Genomic DNA, 15363 nt, shown 5'->3' with positions numbered 1-15363 from the left:
GCATAAATATCGTAATGATTTGGAGAACTTATGTATTTAGTTTTTCCTATGATGCCCCAATGGTGCCTAATGTAGTTTTGCTTCATCTTACAGTTTCCCCAATGCATACACACAGAAAATTTAACTATCCAGACAATATTGAAAACTTTATGCTCATGGACCAACAGCAAGACTCCAGACTGGTGACCTCAAAACACAGATTCAGTGTTTTCACTCAAATAGAAAAGAATTAAATAAAAAGAGTGTTACTTTTGACCACATGGACTTCAGTGTAACACAGCTGTGGGAGGTTAGTAGAATATGTCTGAACATCCTTCTTTAAATCTTCCTCTATCTGCAGATTAGCTGTCCATACCCAACTGCTGAGCCCAAACTGGATACATGACAGCGTGGGCTGCTGTGACCCACATTGTGTCTGAACAGGCGTGGAGTGCTTGTCCATGCAGGATGGTCACTCTCACTGCAAGCCAAACATAATTTGGTTATCAGCTATTGTCTGTGGGATCAGTTAACCCACAGTGTGTTCAGCCTCTGAATGTCTGGATCTATCAAAGAGTCGGTACTTGAATTATTGCACTGAAAAAATTTAACATGTCCCATTAACCTCAGAGGATTTACCTCCAGTCAGCAGCGGTGGCCTCTGACTGTGGTTCACTCATCTTGATTAAGATCACCTCCAACTTATTTTATCGCTCACACCTCATCCTGTTAGACGATTTATACAACTTGCTTATTTATCAATCTTAATTTTCTTTGTTGAGAAAGGATTTGGAGGAACTGCTAAAGTGGACTGAGCAGCTCAGTGTTTCACAACTTCTTGGTACTTTGATTTACTGAGAAAATATTTTGATACTTCTTGGTCATTTTCAGCTGTAATTTTGTGGTGGTAAAAGGTCTGTGATTGATATCATTTATCCAGTAATTTGCGTCATATCCGCTGTTTTCTGTGTGCTCTCTTTCATGAACCTAAAGCTTGCATTTGTATGTCATTTCTCTTGCAAATGGAAACATGTCATTTTGGGAAAAAAAGAAAAAAAAACGCAGATTTGTAATGCTCGCATGAGGTGGTATTTCAGGCGATTCGAAAATGCCATATTTTGCAAAACTGAAATAGAAACACTTTTTCACTTTTGTAGGTCACATGATGCTATGGCTATGTGCTTAGGAACTTGCTTCCTCGGGCATGATGCAGCAGGCTCTACAAGAGGTGTTATCGCATCATATAATGCAAAAAACACTGCATGTATGAGCAGCCTGTGATGGCAACCTTGAAAAACTGTAGCGTGTTTCACACTTGTGGTGTTCACACTGGTAGCATTGCTCTGCAGGGCTGCCTGCTGCTATGAGTTCTGTATTTACGCATTTATAAGCACAAATTCTTCTCTTTATGAAGTCGTGCAGCTCCTGCATTGTCATCAACACCCTCCTGCAAATGTTTCACAATAACATGCCTTGGGTCAACAACTGATGGGATTCTGTTGACAGAGACGTTGTCAGAGGACTTTTTAAATTGAAACTGTAAACAGTAAGGTTTGAGTTAAAGATTTATTTGTATTTCCTCATCTCTTTTCAACTTCCTGCTTCGCTGCAGTGCAGATGGTCTTCTTGCTTGCTCTCTGCTTAGCTTTTATTTTTCCTATTTTTTTTCCTTTTTGTCACAAACTCCAACACATTCAAGGAGGTTCCCTACAACGATTAAATCATTTGGAGGATAGTCTTTGACATTTTTGTATCGGGATTATCTACTTTTGTTTCGAAGAAACTATGTGTATTGACACAGAGCCATGGCAAGGGATGGCTCTGTGTCAATACACATAGTTTCTTCTGCAGTCTGAACAGACCCTGTGAGACAAGAATGTGTTGAATCCTGTAAAATTAACAATAGGCACATCATGCCAGAACTGCTGGAAATATCTCCAGGAAATCGCTGTGCTACAGACGAGGATTTTTACACATGAAGCAGAAAGACTTCATGCGACACTCCCAATAACATCCAATGGTAAGACAGCTAAGTCTACCTCAAATATTTTAAACCTGGATGACACAGTGTCTTTCATGAAACTTGCTAGAATGGGACCTGAACAGACTGATGCTGCCTGGCATACACTTGGCGCTAAGCCAAAACAGAACAGAATCAGAAAAAACAAATGCTGGTATCACAGGAAGAATTACAGCATCGCCAGGCATACAGCTAAGAAACAAATATCAACCACTGTCTGAACTAACTGTGAATGAGTCTGAGAGCGATTTTATGAATAGGAAGCAGGGAATTAAAAATGATCAGATTCACGAGAGGAAATGTGAAATTCGCTGTGGCATACAGAAGAAGATGCACAAGGCACTCAAGGACAAAGGATCTGTGCCAGAGGTAAGGGCGAGAGATATCCTGCTTGTGGGAGACGGTGCTATCAGTGCTGTAAACAATGAGAGGAGTCAGTCACATGCAGCTATCCAAGTGCTGAGGTCAGTGACATAACTGGACTTCTCTCCCAGGAGTTGTCAAACCACCCTGGAATCAAACAGGTCACTGTGCATGTGGGAGCCGTGACACCAGGAGAGGAGAATCTGAAATTTTAAAAAAGGATTTCTTAGAACTTTTTAACAGACTTGACAAGCTGAAAGCTCAGTCATTCATCAGTGGGCCTCTCCCAGCGATTGACAGAAGGATCAATAAGTTCACCTTCTTGCTTTGAATACTTCACTTTTTAGTGCCTGTGAGTCTCAAGGAAGAAACTTTATTGATAATTTCAACCTGTTTTAGGAACGGGTGGAGCTCTTCAATCGAATGGGTCCCCCACCTGAATGGACGTGGACTGATGCGACTGAAAGACAATCTCCTGCACTGTCTAAGGAACCAAAACTATACCGAGCCTCCTCTCGGTCAGACAAATTCTCCCCTGCAGAGGGAGAGCCGGTCCCAGGATGACAACACTGACACTGCTCCACCTGCCTTCCTTCATCGCCACCCCCACCTCAACCCCAGCCCCGGATCCCCCCACCTGTATCCTCACTCTCCTCTGATTCCCTAACATCCTTTCCCTCCCCTGTCTCACCTCTCAGGTTCACAAGCCAGATGGAGGACTCAGTAAAGTCTGGGATTAAAATGATCCCACTCACCCCCAGTATGGCCAGATCTCAGGCACTACCATCACCCATACAACACCCACAAACACCCGCCCATTTTACCTGCCCCCAAAAGCCCCCCAGGTGTCCTGCTTCTCCCCCCCCAACCCCCCATAGTCAGCCACCTCGGCCACTTTGGCCATCTTGGCCTGCACCTAGACTACTGGTTTCTAAGGCCGTAGGCAGCACAGGGTCATCTGCTATCACTGTGTGCAGCCACTAGGACACACTGAGCATTTACTGTTCCAGAACTGTACCTCATTATCTGTCCTTTAGCAATCTGAGGCCCGGGGAGAGAATAAACATCCCGAGTACAATCGCTCCAGTCTCAAGGCAAAGAATAGATTAGAGGGTGACAGTAAGATCCTCCAATCCTAAAAATCTGATTCAAATTCCCTGTCAACAGAGTATCTCAGGCCCTGCTCCAACAAACTTGAAACTTGCTGTACTTAATATCAGATCCTTGGGTAATAAATCACTTTTAATCAATGATTTTATAACCTCTTATAAGCTTGATTTTATATTTTTAACTGAGATTTGGTTGGAAAACAAAAATGGAAATGTTGTTCTTATTGAATCCACCCCAGCAAATTTTATATTTGAGTTTGAAGCATGACAGAACAAAAAAGGAGGTGGTGTGCCCTTTTCAGGGACAGATTTCTTTGTAAGAAACTGTCATTTGGTGAGTTTTTATCTTTTGAATATATGTCATTTAAAATGGAAGTGAAATTCTCTCCATGTATCTTATATACAGTGATTTACAGGCCACCAAAATACTCTCCAAATTTTCTTGATAAATTTACTGAGATGCTTTCAATTATTTGCACAGAATTTGATGGTGTAGTCATCATGGGTGATTTTAATATACACGTGGATAATGTCTGTGAGAAAAATGCCACACAACTTTCTGCAATACTTGAAACATTTGATTTTTGTCAACATGTGAGAGAGCCGACCCACAATAGAGGACACACTCTAGCTCTAGTCATCACTAAAGGTGTTAATATTTCAAATGTCACTGTGCTGGATGTTGCTCTGTCAGACCACTTCTGTGTATTTTTTGATCTGTCAGTAATTAAAACTGTCCACGGATAAACATGTAACGGGTGCTGTGTGGACCCAGATGCAGTACACCGGTAAACTGGAGTAGTTGGTAATGACGTTTATTAATCCCAGCACAAATCAAACACGCCGCAAGGAGAAGCAGTTCAGCACAAAGTTCGTTCTTCGGGTCGGAACCCCAAACAAAGTCTATGGAGGGCGAACGATGCGAAGAGACGAAGCTTACTGCACTCGGCGTGGGTGAGGAGGAAACCCCGTAGTCCGACGGCTTGACAGCACGTGTGGAGGTACTGTCGAGGAGATGGCGGAAGAGTGGTCGGGGACAGGCGGAGGTTTCGAAGCCAGAGGAGCAGTCCGAGAATGCAGCGGTACCAGTGGGGATTAAACAGCAGAATCGTCGGAGCCAGGCGGAGAAGTCTTTACCAGCAGAGCAGATCAGGAACGCTGAATCAGAACACGTGGTCTGGGACAGAAGGCAGGTAGGTTTTCCGGGGATCAGGCGAAGAGAGCAGGTCGGGGACAGGCAGGGTTGGCTTTGGAAGATCAGGCAGGATAACGCTGGAAAGTCTGGCATAACGCTGAAGAACAATCTGGCGATGAGTGTGTGTGTGGAGGAGGCTTATATCCTGGGTTGATTACTGATGAGCTGCAGCTGTGAGGTGAGAGAGCAGAGCAGGCAGAGTAGGTGGGTGTGGCCAGCAGGTAGAGTGAGCAGAGGGAGAGTGAGTGGAAAAATACTGGAGGGAGGAGAAGGTTGAAAAAAGATACTTCAGGGAGAATACCAGAACACTTTTCATGGAGTGCATCAAATTTAAAACTGACACAATTTCAAACCATGTTGATGATCTCTTGAACTCCTGCACTGCTGAAATTGCTAATGTAATTGATGCCATTGCTCCTGTTAAGGTGAAATTAATAAGTAAAAGGCAAAAGGTACTGTGAAGAAACACTCCCTCTGTAACAGTCCAGAAAAGGGATTGCCGGAAAGCAGAACGTCAAAGAAAGTCCAAAGCTTCACGTTCATTTTGAAATCTATAAAGAAAACGTACGCATTCATAATTTGACCTTGAGAAGTGCAAGGTAGTCATCTTTCTCAGAGATCATCAACAGAAACAGTAAGAATTCACGTGTGTTATTTGCTACCATGGACAGATTAACTAACCCTCCTGTTCCAATATCTCCAGAACTAGTTTCCGCCAGCAAATGTAACGAGTTTGTAGTTTTTTTTTAATAGCAAGGTTCAAGGCATCAGACTTGCAATTAACTCTTCAATGCCAAAGAATAATGTGCCATCACAGCAGACTTCCCAAGATAACTTACTAAGTATGGAAAAATGTAAGGCCATCAATGACAAATCACTGGAAGAAATTATCTCCAGTCCTCCACCTGCTGCCTTGATGTTTTACCCACTAGCTTCTTTAAAACTGTTCTGAGCAGTCTGGTAAAACAACTCACTCTTATAGTTAATCTGTCTCTCCAATCTGGCACTTTTCCAAATGCTTTGAAAACTGCAGTCATCAAGCCTCTCCTAAAAAAGAGCAGCCTGGATGCCACTGTACTGAACAAATATTGGGCGATTGCAAACTTACCATTTTTCAGTAAAGTTATTGAAAAAGTTGTCCATCAGCAATTTAGCAGCTTTTTAAAACTAAACAATTGCTATGATAACTTTCAGTCAGGTTTTCGGTCCCATCACAGCACTGAGACTGAACTCATAAAGGTAATAAATAGACATCTGTCTGAACACCGATTCCAGCAAAGTCTCCATTTTAGTGCTCCTGGATCTAAGTGCTGCCTTTGATCCTGGACCACACAATTTTATTAGAAAGACCAGAAAACTGGGTCGGACTCTCTGGCACTGTCCTTAAATGGTTCAAGTCATATCTTCATGACAGGAAGTAATTTGTCTCATTAGGAAACTGTAGGTCAGAGAAGATGACTATGACATGTGGGGTCCCACAGGGGTCCATTTTGGGATCCCTCTTGTTTAATCTCTATATGCTTCCATTAGGCCAGATTATGCAAAATAACAAAGTAGCCTACCACAATTATGCAGATGACACACAGATACATACATATCACTTTCACCAGGTGATTATGAACGTGTAGAACGTCTGTGTCACTGTACTGAGCAAATCAATGATTGGATGCATCAAAATTTTCTCCAACTCAATAGAGATAAGACCGACATCATTGCCTTTGGGCCACGGAAAGAAAGACAGAGTGTCCACTCTCACCTTGAATTCCTCTTTCTCATAACTCAGAGTTTAGCAAAAAAAACTCGGGGTTATCCTGGACTCTGATTTCCACAGTCACATCAAATCAGTAACTTCATCTGCCTACTTTCATTTAAAAAACATTGCCAGAGTAAGAGGAATAATGTCACAGCAAGATCTAGAAAAGGTCACCCATGCCTTTATTTCCAGTAGGTTAGATTACTGCAACAGTCTGTTTGTAGGGCTTATAAAACAAGCTTCTTCAACAACTTCAGCTTATTCAGAATGCTGCTGCGAGAGTCCTGACAAAAACTATGAAATATGACCACATTACTCCAGTCCTGAAATCCTTATACTGACTACTGTCACTCAGAAAACTGACTTTAAAGTCTCACTGCTTGTCTACAAATCAATCTGTGGCTCAGCGCCAAATATATCTCTGACATGCTTGTGACTTATGAACCCTCAAGGACCCTCAGAACATCAGGGGCCGGCCTACTGAGCATCCCAAAAGTCAGAACTAAACATGGTAAAGCAGCATTTTGTTATTATGCAGCACAAACCTGGACTAACCTCCCAGATGAGGTTTGACAAGCCCAGACTCAAAACATTCCTTTTTCACACTGCCTACTCCACCTGCTGACTACCAACTTATTTTTGAATTTGATTTTAAATCATTTTAAATTATCTTTTTATCTTTGCGCCTCTTGTCTGCACTTTTTTAAAATTCATTTAGTAATTGATTTCAACTTGTTTATCTTATCTCTTTCTCTTTTATTGTAAATCTGTATCTTTTATTATGTTTATATATTTTATTACTCTGTAAAGCACTTTGAATTGCCCTGTGTATGAAATGTGCTATACAAATAAAGCTGCCTTACCTTGCCTAAAGATAAAGACAATAAAACTGTGATAAAAGTCAATATAATTATCATCATTATCATTAGCACCAGTTAGCATCAGGATATAAGGAACTGTAATATCTTTTGATTTACTGAAACTTGGCTAAATCCTGGACAGCACCGTTCAACCCGGAGGATGTTTTTCCTTCTGGCGACAGAAGCAGAGGACTCTGGGAGAGAGAAGGGGAGGAGTGTGCTTTAAGGTGGAAATGTGAAACGGAATGACCAAAATGCAGAACCCATAGGCTACTGACAACAAGTTAGTTAATATTATAGATTTTTTGTTGTTGTTTATTTGCATTCATATGCAGATATTTGTTTGTAGAGATTAGCTTTAATGATTGGCACAGAAGAGAAAGTCTTGGCCCCCATATTGGCTGCCTGTATCTGACCAGCCAGAAATACTGGCCCTTGCCCCCGGAGGTGACCTGCCGCTGTCAGATGGAAATCTTCAGATTGAAGCTAATGGGCTCTGAGATTGATTGCCAACAGATGTGGTTCCTATGGGAGTCCCTGGAAGGGGAGTAAAATGTGTGTGTGTGTGTACTCAAACACTTTGCATTTTGGGGTCTTGGTGAGGAGGTGGAGTGTGTCCATCTGAAGAATGGCCATCTACCAAAATTCAGTTTTATACACTGATTGTTGTCTTGCCCATTTCTGATAACTGGAACACCACAGGAGTACAGTTTGTACTGCAGTAGTTTTTGTTATAATTATTAGTAACTTACAGTGCATTGTAATTTTTTCTTCAGATTGGGCAAACACAATTGACAAAAACTGGACTAAATTTGCATTAAAGGGATACTTTGCTGATTTTCAATCAGCTTAAAACTAACCACAGCCTAGATTCTTTCCTAAGATGTTTTCAGAAACATATTTTAATGCCCTGTTTAGCAAGATTTTGCGAACAGGAAGTGGGCGCCATACTGATTCCTGCAGATCAAAATATCAGTAACAGATCGAACAGAGAAAACAAGCAGTGCTGATAAAATAAAAACCAACATTATTTCACTGGCTTGCATTTCTCACCTCAGATGTTTTCAGAAACTTGTTTTAGCTCATTGTTTAACTTTAATTTGAGATCATTTGTTTCCAGTTGGCCTCCATTGTGTCACACGGAGAACTTTGCATTACATCACCCACCAGCCGCAGTATGGTAAAGTGCATTTAAGTAGTTTTTCCTTTTCTCTGTTTTCTCTGCTCATGTAGCACAAACTTCAAAAGTATTTGTGTCTTTATTCTGCAGAGACGGAGCAGTTTAATGTGATGACCCTCATTATATTGGTGAAATACTTCTTAAACATAATATTTTGGGCATTTACATAAAATAAAATACATTGAATTACTTGAGTTATCTGATTTCTTTTCAAACATCTACCTTATAACCCATCACTGTTTGCCTACTTCTGCATTTTCTACATGTCTCAGGACAGCTTTTTGGGATCATTTCCTCATTTTTCAGACCCTTCTGCAACCCCAGGATAAACACATAAACTTTTAACAGAATGTTGAATGAGGTCGTACTTTGTTGAATTAAACAAAGGTCTGTGCCGACTAATTGCATCCATGCTGGAGTGCAGCAGACGCTCTGAAAGCCTCTCATTACAGCTGAGCAGTTACTCTGTTGACTCAGGTGCTGTTCCTCTTATTAATGACCATTGCAGGAGTTTGTGGGTGGCAATTTTGGCCGAGGCGGGTCGATTCATATGTCTACTTGAGTGACAACTTAAGTGCATTTGGACAAATGTGGCTCTTTTAAAGTTAGGAGCCAAACTGAATACAAATCAAGCGATGAATACTGTCCGATACAAAGACTTCATTATTGTCTTTCCCCACTCTCTTTCAGTCACCTTGTAAATTGAATAGTAATAGCACCCTGATTAGTGTAAATGGGTTGTTTTAGTGAGAACATTTCTCTGCTGACCTCTTCCCTGCAGCACTTAGGAAGTCCTGGGACACAGAGCATCTCCGCTGCTAGGATAAGTACACAGGGAATCATTTCTTCCACTCTCATTCCTCTAGGCACGTCACAGCATGACCAGCTGCCTCTGTGCTGTGCTGTGCTGTGGCAGCTCTTAGGAGGGGTGACATTTGATGGCCACCGCCTGATGAGCCAGTAAATGATGTTAGTAGCCTCATTAGTTTGTGGATCTCCAAGAAAATATAGTACAGTGGACCACTGGTGGACTCAGCCAAAGCAAACAATGTTAAAATAACATGTACATAATTCAGTGTAGCAGAGAAGCATTTAGCTGGCCACTGATAAAATGTGTTTTGTTATTTAACAATAACAATCAAGCATGCCAGAGAGCTCGGCATGCACGGAAAATTTAAAGTAAAATTCTGGAACTATTGTACACATCACACCACATCCAATTTTTTGGAGGTGCTCATGTCTTTGTTTGGAAAAAGAGAGAAGGATTTTTGATCTTCTATTTCAAAAGTTTATTTCCAGGAGGTATGAATGAAGGCTTCTCAATCAATGAGTTTTTATAGTGGTTCCCTTTGAAGTGACTGAATTCATCATTTAACAATACGTTTCTTAACACTTTCTTGAATTCACATCTTTCAATTTTGAGTGTAAGGTTTTGTTCTGTTTTTTATGGATGTGCTTATTTGATTTTGTTTAATGTTTTTTTTTTTTTTTTTCATTTTTTCATTGAAATGTTCTTTTTATTAAAGTGTTATCAAAGGAAGTGAAATCAAAAGGGTTTTGACTGTGTGTTAAGCCAAATGGACACATTTTAGGCTTGGGCCTTCTCTGTGCAGGCTGAGTGCCACCCTTTAATGTGTACTCCTCCAGTTTGTGGAGAAAAAAAAGTACATCCTTTACCTTTGTTTTTAAGCTGCATGTCAATTGAAATATTTTTCTCAGACTGTGAAGTAAGCTGCTCAGGAAAGACATGAAGTGCGATTACTTTGTGTGTACAGCCCAGGGACAGCAGGCAAATGCATCTCAATGCAATATACATTTCTATCTATTTCTATGGTTGCACAATTATGTGAAATAATTAGTCTGACCTTAATACACAAAATACACAAAATAACTCTTTACTGCACTATATTGGGAGATTTGTGTTTGTATATTTGTGCTATTTCTGATATGTGCCATACACCCTTCCAAATTCACTTAGCTATGTGATGAATGCAGGCCCTTTACACATAATTGTTTAGTGTGTGGGACCAGAGTGTGGAGGAGGGGTCATGGTATGGGGTGCTGTCTGTAAAAATTGAATAACAGTTTTTTAACTTATATATTTTCGATATTCATTTTATTCACATTTAGCAATTTTTTTCACACAAAAGAGACGTATGTGATTAAAAATGTGTTCATATTTGAAAGAAATTTTAATTGATATCTAAATGTTAAATCTAAATCTATATGTTTAATTTATATGTAAATATTAAATCTAAATCTAAATATTTAATTTATATCTAAATGTTTAATCTAAATCTAAATGTTTATTTTACATCTAAATGTTAAATCTAAACCTAAATCTTTTTATATATATATGTGTAAACACTACATCTAAACCTAAATGTTTACTTCATATATAAATGTTAAATCTAAGTCTTAATGTTTGTTTTACATCTAAATTTTAAATCTAAACCTAAATGTTAGATGTTAAATCTAAATCTAAATGTGTCGCTGTTTGTGAAGCTAAATTTTTAGAAAATATGCAAATTATGTCAGTTTTCAACGCCTGTTCAATCTCCCCTAAGCAACCATTCTTTCGGTCCCTCTAACTCAGGGGTATCAAACTCAAATACACAGTGGGCCAAAATTTTAAAAATTGTTCCAAGTCGAGGGCCAGGCTGGTTCAATGTTTATTGAAAACTGATTAAAACGACCTTATTGCACATACTGAACCTGGAACTAACACAGCCTATAAGTTATTATCTATAAAACAACATGAATCATTAAATAAATGTAAAATCAGTTGCATTCATTTCTTAGGGCTTAAACTGCAGCTTTCCCTCATAATTTCAAATGAAAATATTTCTAACAGCCAAAAAATAATTTCCTTCAAAGAAAAACAAAACATGCCCAGTGGTAGCAAGAAAAGAGTGCAAAAAGTAAACATATATTAAACCTGAGTTTGCTGCTCTCTGATGCAGACTAATTTAAGCCAGATACTTGAACCTGAAACTAACACAGCTTATAAGACCGTTTTCATCTATAAACAACAACATTAAACATTAAACACAAAACAATCAGTTGCATTCATTTCTTATGGCTCTTTATGCAGCTTTTCCAGAGTAACTTAAAGTGAAAACATTTTCACAGCATGGAAAATGGCTCAAGTTTTCTTGCAGCATCTGCGTCTCCCACAGGCGCAGCTTGGTTTCAAAGCCCTCACTGCAGCATACAGGTCTGTAGTCACATGGTCCCGCCCCTGAAGCTACAGGTTGAGCACATTAAGATGGCTAGTGATGTCACACAGAAACGCCAACTCACACAGCAGCTTTTTATCCCGGAGCTCTGTTGTGTCTTTCCCTTTGCTTTCCATGAACTGACAGATCTCCTCATGCAACTCGAAACATTTTTTCAGCACTTTTTCTTGGCTTAGCCATCGCACCTCCGGGTGACAGGGCAAGTCACAATATTCTGATATTCTTAACTCCTCCAGAAAAGACTTGAACTGGAGGTTATTTAAAACTTTAGCTCTTATGAAGTTTACTACTCGTGTTATGGTGCTCATTACATGTTCCATTTTCAAGGCTTTGCCACACAACGATTTCTGGTATATGATGCAGTGACAGGCTGTCAGTGCAGTCCGTTTCCCTCCCGCATCTTCTCCCGGATCCTGCCAACCCTCTTTTGACCACACATCGTGGGTGCTCCATCTATGGTCAGTCCCACAAGTTTATCCCAAGGCAACCCTATTTCATTTACACGTCTGGATACCTCCTGAAAGAGAACGTTTCCAGTAGTTGTGCCATGCATTGATCGTAATCCCAAAAGTTCCTCTGTTACGCAGAGACTTGAGTCCACTCCAAAGATGAAAATTGACAGCTGGGCAATATCAGAAGTGTCGCTGCTCTCATCCACAGCGAGGGAGTATGCTAGGAAATCGTTTCCCTTTCCCACCAGTTGTCATTGCTGATCATGTAAGTCAGCTTGCTAGCAAGATCGTGTAAGTCAGCTAGCAAGCTGACTTACACGATCAGCAATGGTGTTTCTGCTCAGGCTCACATTTGAAAATGCTTGCCTTTTATACGGGCACACGACGTCACAAACTTTCATCATGCAGTTTTTGACAAATTCTCCCTAAGTAAAGGGCCAGGCTGATTTTGTGACCTCTGCTGCCACAATAGGACTAACCTTTACAGCAGCCTCGCTTTGTGATTTGGCTTTTCTGAACAGCCTGCTGTGACAACAGACTTCTCTTTTCAACTCTTCTGTCTTCTAAAGCCTTTGTTTCATGTCCAGATCCTTGTACCTGTCATGGTGTTTCATTTCATAGTGCCTTCTTATGGTATAATCTTTCATTACAGCAACACTGTCTCTGCACATAAGACAAACAGCTTTGCCCTTCATCTCCGCGAACATATACTCTGCCTCCCAACTGCCTTCAAAACTCCTGTTTTCAAAGTCCACCTTCCATTTAGCCATTTTTCAGGGAGAGGGGTAGCTGAAAGTTGACAACAGGTAACTAGCTCCATCAGGCTGCTGATGAACAAGTGGGGCAGGGACTCTCACCTGCGGGCCTTTGATTAACGTGTCAAGGCTCTAACAGTGCATTGTGGGACTTGTAGTACTAGTGGTGTGTGCAATATAACGGCAGGCCAGCTCTAATAATAATTAGATATTATCATGTGGGCCAAAGATAATTCCATCGCGTGCCAAAACCGGCCCACAGGCCATGAGTTTGACATATGCTCTAACTTGTGTCCAAGAGGGGGTGCCAGTCCGAGGGTAGTTCAAGGGGTGTGGAAATTGACACAGTTTGCATATTTTCTAAATATTTAGTTTTACAAACAGCGACACATTTAGATTTAGATTTAACATCTAACATTTAGGTTTAAATTTAACATTTATATGTAAAATAAACATTAAGATTTAGATTTAACACTTATATATAAAGTAAACATAGAGATTAGATAAGATTAGATTAGATTTATTATTTAAATATAAAATTGATTTAGGTTTAGATTTAACATTTAGATATAAAATAAAGATTTTGATTTAGATTAAAAATGTACATGTAACATATAACATTTACATTTCGATATAATATTTGATATTTAGATTTAGATTTAACATTTAGATATATATGTATATATGCATATATATGTAAAACATACATGGACATATTCACTATATACATATGTAGTTAAGATATTTTTTTCATATATTCGATTTTTTGTATGATTACAACCATCTCTAATTACTTGCCATGTAAACAAATAAATGAAATAAAGTAAAATGAAAAAGAAAACAAAAGGACAACAAAACAAAAGTGATGAAAAAAAAGTTTGATAAAAGCCTATTGAGTGCAGTTCAGACACTGCGATCCTCCTCAGTGTACATGATGACAAACACCAGCAGAGAAGGATGCAGCCTTAGAGAAACGCCTAACATAGTGTCCTTGAACTGACCATGAAAATTAATCATCTTATTGTCCTCAAACAGAGGAGCAGTTGCCGCCTTTTGTGATCACAAAAAGCATCACGTCTCCAAATTGTCACAATATCAGTAGCAGACTAATGCAGATAACTTAGTGCCAGAAAAGAATCCATGAAAAACTATGTGACGCACGGAAAGACAATCAAATCCATGCTTTTACAAAAGCAGTGTACAAACATTGAATTTCCTCAGTGCTTGTGTTGATAATAGGGATATCCTGCTGGTGTAGATAAAATGAGCACCTTTCACTTGAGGTCAGATAGTTTTCTATTTAAGTTCACTATCAGCCACCCAGAGTTTGGGTCAGCAGCTCAAAGAAATGTAATTTCCTTTCAAACTGAAAATACCTATTTATACCTATTGAGTGCTTATCCTTTTCTAGAGCACAAGTTTCTTGTGTTTTAGTTGATCTCAGGAGGGCTGTATGAGACTTTACACAAGGCTATTTACACAGTAATGTAAAAGTGATAGTATTTCAACATATGATGAATTTATTCCAAATGATGCCATTTGGCATAATGAATACTTTTAGGTTACTTTTGATACTTTAAGGAGATTTTGTTCTCTACTTGAAGTTTGGGAAATTCTCAATGCAAGACTTAAATCTTTTATTGTGGTAGAGCTACTTGTCATGATTCTGCTTTGGTTTTGGTTGTGTTGTATCTTTTATTATGTGTTTTCTTGCTCCCTCCCCTTTCTGTTCTGTTTCTCCTGCAGGGCCTGTGTGTGGCAGGAGGTGTGGCTGGCTCCTTTAGCAGTAACAGACTCAGCTCATCAGCCTGCCTATATGAGCCTGGTCTTCACTCAACTACTCTTCCAGATCATTCTATATAACTCAGTAGTGTTGTCTGTGCCCTCAGTGTTTCTTTGGTGATTTTTTTTTTTTTTTTTTGGGGGGGGGTTATTTTTTAGAATGCAGCGGGATGCCATCAGATGAGAACGTGTTTGAACAGTAAAGGTGGCAGTGTTATGATACACTGACGGATGGCCAGAGGGCAACCAGATATAACTGGTTTTGTATTCATGAAACACTAAAAGACAGCATCAGGTAATAATGCTGCTTGTAACCACATAATATAAAGAGTGTGAGTGTGTTTATAAGGCAGGTGGGTGGGGAGGTGGATGGGTCTCACAAATAACTGACTTTCATGTGGTTGTCTAGACTTTGCTTCCCATGAGGATATGTGTGGGGGCTTTTTTCTACAGCTTACCATGTGCCTCTTCTGTCTAAACCTAACCATCCATGACTTTTTTGCCCAATCCCAACCATCGTAACAGTACATGTAGGGACCATGGTGCTTCACCCCACCATGTGTGCATTTGTTGACATCACTGTTGACAGGTCACTGACAGAGTCGCACCATGTGACGAGTTGGGATATAGAATGTGTTGGACCACATTGGGACCATGTTACACCAACACACAGTCA

This window comes from Plectropomus leopardus, chromosome 15 (genome assembly GCF_008729295.1).
Source record: "Plectropomus leopardus isolate mb chromosome 15, YSFRI_Pleo_2.0, whole genome shotgun sequence".
Lineage (NCBI taxonomy): Eukaryota > Metazoa > Chordata > Actinopteri > Perciformes > Serranidae > Plectropomus > Plectropomus leopardus.
Note: the sequence above shows the minus strand (reverse complement) of the source record.